This window comes from Procambarus clarkii, chromosome 69, assembly GCF_040958095.1.
Source record: "Procambarus clarkii isolate CNS0578487 chromosome 69, FALCON_Pclarkii_2.0, whole genome shotgun sequence".
NCBI classification, from domain to species: Eukaryota; Metazoa; Arthropoda; class Malacostraca; order Decapoda; family Cambaridae; genus Procambarus; species Procambarus clarkii.
Genome location: NC_091218.1, coordinates 15,583,250 through 15,588,608, shown reverse-complemented (window position 1 = coordinate 15,588,608; position 5,359 = coordinate 15,583,250).

Here is a 5,359-nt window from a genome sequence, read left to right as displayed (position 1 = left end):
CTGATTGCTTTGAAATTTTGACAACGGTGCATTCGAATACGCGCGTGTTTTTATATACCCACTATATACATGCCACACCTCTGACAGGTAAAAAACATGTTTTGAAAAACAGCACCATCTGTTGCACGTAAATGCAACACACGCTATATTAAATAGGTTACGATTCCATTTCAAAGTTTCCGATTTCATTGATAAATGGAATTTTCATAGATTTCGATTTATTTTCATTTTGATTGAATTATTTTGTGTGACAGTGCGTTGGAATTGAGCTGTGTTGTTCAATATACCGTTCATTTCGTGAGTATAGTTTATTTTTTATCATTTCGTTTTTTTAACTTCATATTTTTCAGTGATGGTAACATCAGATCATTTGATGTTCCCATTTTTCTGATGGGAACGCATCGGACGAGGGAGTGGTGAATGGTGGGGAGGACGAGGGGACGGGAGTGAAGGATGGTGGAGAGGACGAGGGGACGGGAGTGGTGAATGGTGGGGAGGACGAGGGGACGGGAGTGAGGGATGGTGGGGAGGACGAGGGGACGGGAGTGAGGGATGGTGGGGAGGACGAGGGGACGGGAGTGGTGAATGGTGGGGAGGACGAGGGGACGGGAGTGAAGGATGGTGGAGAGGACGAGGGGACGGGAGTGAAGGATGGTGGAGAGGACGAGGGGACGGGAGTGAAGGATGGTGGGGAGGACGAGGGGACGGGAGTGAGGGATGGTGGGGAGGACGAGGGGACGGGAGTGAGGGATGGTGGGGAGGACGAGGGGACGGGAGTGAAGGATGGTGGGGAGGACGAGGGGATGAGGGAAGGGGAGGGGGTAATGGTGAAAAGGACGAGGGGACGAGTGAGTGGGGGATGTTGGGGACGAGGGGACAAGGGAGTGAATAATGGTGGGGAGGATGAGGGGATGTGGGAGTGGGGAGGACGAGGGGACAGGGGAGGGGGGGAATGGTGGTGGTGCGTCTGGGATGCTCTCGGACGTAGGTTCGAATCCTCGTCACGACCCTTATGGACTTATTCAAAATCTCCCTTTCTTTGGTTTCTAATTAATATATATAATTCTTGAGTTGCCTCTCTTTAAAAAATGCAATTACTTTGACTAGCCAGCAACGCACGACCCCAAGCAACCCACCTAACCTATCGAAGCCGTGGCACTGAATACGTCAACAGTAAGTTGCTCTAATGTGTGCTAATACATAAATGGATTAGATCTAAAAGGGTCGCTCGTTTAAAAGTGTTTTAAAAGGCATTTATATGCACTTCTGCGCGTCACAAATTTATGCAAACGTTATTATCGGATTGCATTAGACTTCCAGGAACACACACACACACACACACACACACACACACACACACACACACAGAATAGAATATCAATAGAATATCATCAGAATATCATCAGAATAAGAATATAAGAATAAGAATATCATCAGCGGCATATGTTAGACTGGCCAACATAAGAACTGCCTTTAGAAACTTGTGTAAGGAATCTTTCAGAACCCTGTATACCACTTATGTAAGACCAATCCTGGAGTATGCAGCTCCAGCCTGGAGTCCATACCTAGTTAAATACAAGACATAGTTAGAGAAGATTCAGCGGTATGCCACCAGGCTCGTCCCGGAACTGAGAGGATTGAGCTACGAGGAAAGGCTAAAGGAGCTGAACCTCACATCCCTGGAAAACAGAAGAGTAAGGGGAGACATGATAACCACCTACAAAATTCTCAGGGGAATTGACAGGGTGGACAAAGACAAACTCTTCAGCACGGGTGGGACACGAACAAGGGGACACAGGTGGAAACTTAGTACCCAGATGAGCCACAGAGACGTTAGAAAGATTTTTTTCAGTGTCAGAGTAGTTAATAAATTTAATGCACTAGGAAGTGATGTGGTGGAGGCTGACTCCATACACAGTTTCAAATGTAGATATGATAGAGCCCAGTAGGCTCAGGAATCTGTACACCAGTTGATTGACAGTTGAGAGGCGGAACCAAACAGCCAAAGCTCAACCCCCGCAAGCACAATTAAGTGAGTACGAGGGGGCCGTGGCTGAATGGACAGCGCTTGGGACTCGTAATCCCACGTCCGGGTTCGATTCCGGTCGCCAGCGGAAACAGATGGGCAGAGTTTCTTTCACCCTGATGCTCCTGTTACCTAGCAGTAAATAGGTACCCGGGAGTTAGACAGCTGCTATGAGCTGCTTCCTGGGGATGTGTGTGTGTGTGTGTGTGTGTGTGTGTGTGTGTGTGTGTGTGTGTGTGTGTCTGTGTCTGTGTGTGTGTGTGTGTGTGTGTGTGTGTGTGTGTGTGTGTGTGTGTGCCCGCGCGTGCTTGTGTAATACATGCAGAAGAATAATATGTAGTATATATAATGGAGGAAAAATAGATTGGTTAAAAAAGTAGGGGTTCAAGAGCTAATAGCTCGATTCTGTAGACACAAATAGTAAACACACACACACACACACACACACACACACACACACACACACACACACACACACACACACACACACACACACACACACACACACATTCAAGATTCTCATGGATTACCACATTCAAGATTCAAGATCAGATTCAAGATCCACATTCAATCAAGAATGTGGATCACCACATTCAAGATTCTCAAGGGAATCGACAGGGTAGATAAAGACAGGCTATTTAACACAAGGGGCACACGCACTAGAGGACACAGGTGGAAACTGAGTGCCCAAATGAGCCACTGAGATATTAGAAAGAACTTTTTTAGTGTCAGAGTGGTTGACAAATGGAATGCATTAGGAAGTGATGTGGTGGAGGCTGACTCCATACACAGTTTCATGTGTAGGTATGATAGAGCCCAATAGGCTCAGGAATCTGTACACCTGTTGATTGAAGATTGAGAGGCGGGACCAAAGAGCCAGAGCTCAACCCCCGCAAGCACAACTAGGAGGATACAACTAGGTGAGTACACACACACACAAATCACGAAGATCGACTGGAAATCGAGGAATCCCCCCATGTTGGGGAAGAAACATGGGGAGCAATGTTAGTGGAAGATGTGCAAAGAAACTTCTGAATACAGCATGTAAAGGATGCCACAAGATAAAGGAGAGGAGCCTATTAGACCTGATCTTCATCCAGAATGCAGAATACATCAAGAATTTGAAACACGAAATACCAGGACACCAAGAAATACCAGGACACCAAGAAATACCAGGACACCAAGAAATACCAGGACACCAAGAAATACCAGGACACCAAGAAATACCAGGACACCCTGAAATACCAGGACACCCTGAAATACCAGGACACCAAGAAATACCAGGACACCCTGAAATACCAGGACACCCTGAAATACCAGGACACCCTGAAATACCAGGACACCAAGAAATACCAGGACACCAAGAAATACCAGGACACCAAGAAATACCAGGACACCAAGAAATTCCAGGACACCAAGAAATACCAGGACACCCTGAAATACCAGGACACCAAGAAATACCAGGACACCAAGAAATATCAGGACACCATGATCACTGGATCACAGCCAGTGATTACCGAGTTCTGGTATTTGACTCTATGGTCGAACTTAAAACAAGGGGAACACGGAAAGTGGAGTATATAGAGCACATGTAATCCCTCTATATAAAAGGGGATTACATGACAGTAAGAGAGTATATGGAAAATGTATAAATTGGAGAACGAAATAAGAGGGATGACGGTCCAGGTTCAGACAAAATGAACCAAGTCAAACTGAGCTGTAAAGAGCCAGAAGAGAGAATTGATACCAACATTAAGAGAACCAGTAGGAGAGAATATAATAGTCCGTGGTTCAAGAAACAATGCCAAGAAGCAGAGACTAAAAGCAGGAGGGAGAGGAAGAAATATAGAGGTCAAAGGACAGACGAAAACCAAGATAGGTGACACAGAACAAGGAATGAAGGAACATGATAAAGTAGATAAATAAAGACAGTGTTGAATGTAATCTTGAGCTATGAAATAGATAAATTCAAAGCATCATTTGAAGAGAGGTCGAGGATGAATTTGAAGAAAGTAGAACAGTGCAAACAGGAACTATCAGATCCACTGTTTTTTACAATGAGACGTGTCAAACAAGTTTATGGGGCAAATAACAAAAACCTGCAGACTAACAGACGTTGTCACAGTTCGAATACGACTTGGCTACGAGTTTCTCTGCCAGTTCGACTTGTATAGGAATCTAGATGAAGTTCTAACGTATGTAGACAAAGATAAGGACACACACACACGAGCATTACATCTTAGACTGAACCATTTAGAGTTGACTCTAAACTCACGCTGCATGAATTGGCAAACCATCTTTTTACAAAAAATAAATATCTGAAACCCTTGCACTGTGTCCATATTTCGATTCTAGTAGATAAATGACATATATGAGAATCGGAATATACTTAGTGTGAAGACTAATAATAATAAGCAGCAGCTCTTCTATGATCCTGTAATATCCCAGTGTCAAAAGTATAGTTACATACTTAGAGAGAATTAGATATGTAAACTGACACCAACATGGGTTTAGGGAATGGAAATGGTGCCTGACGACTACTGGAGTTCAATAATACAATAACGAAAATAAGGCAGGACAGAGAAGGTTGGGCAGAGTGCGAATTTTTGAACTGCCAAAAAAGGCTTTTGGCACAGTATCTCACAAAAGATTATTACACAAACTTGAAAGGTAGGCACGACTAAGTGGACTAGGCAGGCCTCAGAGATTCACAATGAGGGGTGAGAAGTGAATTCACTGGCGCAGGATAACAGAGTACCTCAAGGATCGGTGTTGGAACCCATACTATTTCTAATTTACGTAAATTACCTATCGCCAGGAGATGAGTCTTGTTTGTCAATATTTGAAGACGATGCAAAGCTAGTGAGAAGAGTTGAGGTAAATGAGGATTGTAGGATTTTCCAAGACGAATTAAATAAGCTTCATAGTTGATCAGAGAAATGGCTACTGGAGTTCAAGACTTGCAAGTGTAATGTGATGGAAGTGAAAACAGGTGACAGGACCAAAAGGACGTAATAAAATGAGGGGGGGGGGGGAACTACCTCCCTATATAACGACTATAGAAAGAGACCTGGGAGTGGACATAACACCAAACTTAACTCCGGAGTCTAATATAAACAGGATAACGTCAGCAGCGTACTCTACAGTAACAAAAGTCAGAACATCATTCAGGAACCTAAATAAGGAGGCATTTAGAGCGCTTCTCTCTACCTCCCTGAGACCAGTTTTAGAGAATGGCTCCCTACCGTGGAACCCAACCACTTGGGCTGGACGGTAGAGCGACGGTCTCGCTTAATGCAGGTCGGCGTTCAATCCCCGACCGTCCAAGTGGTT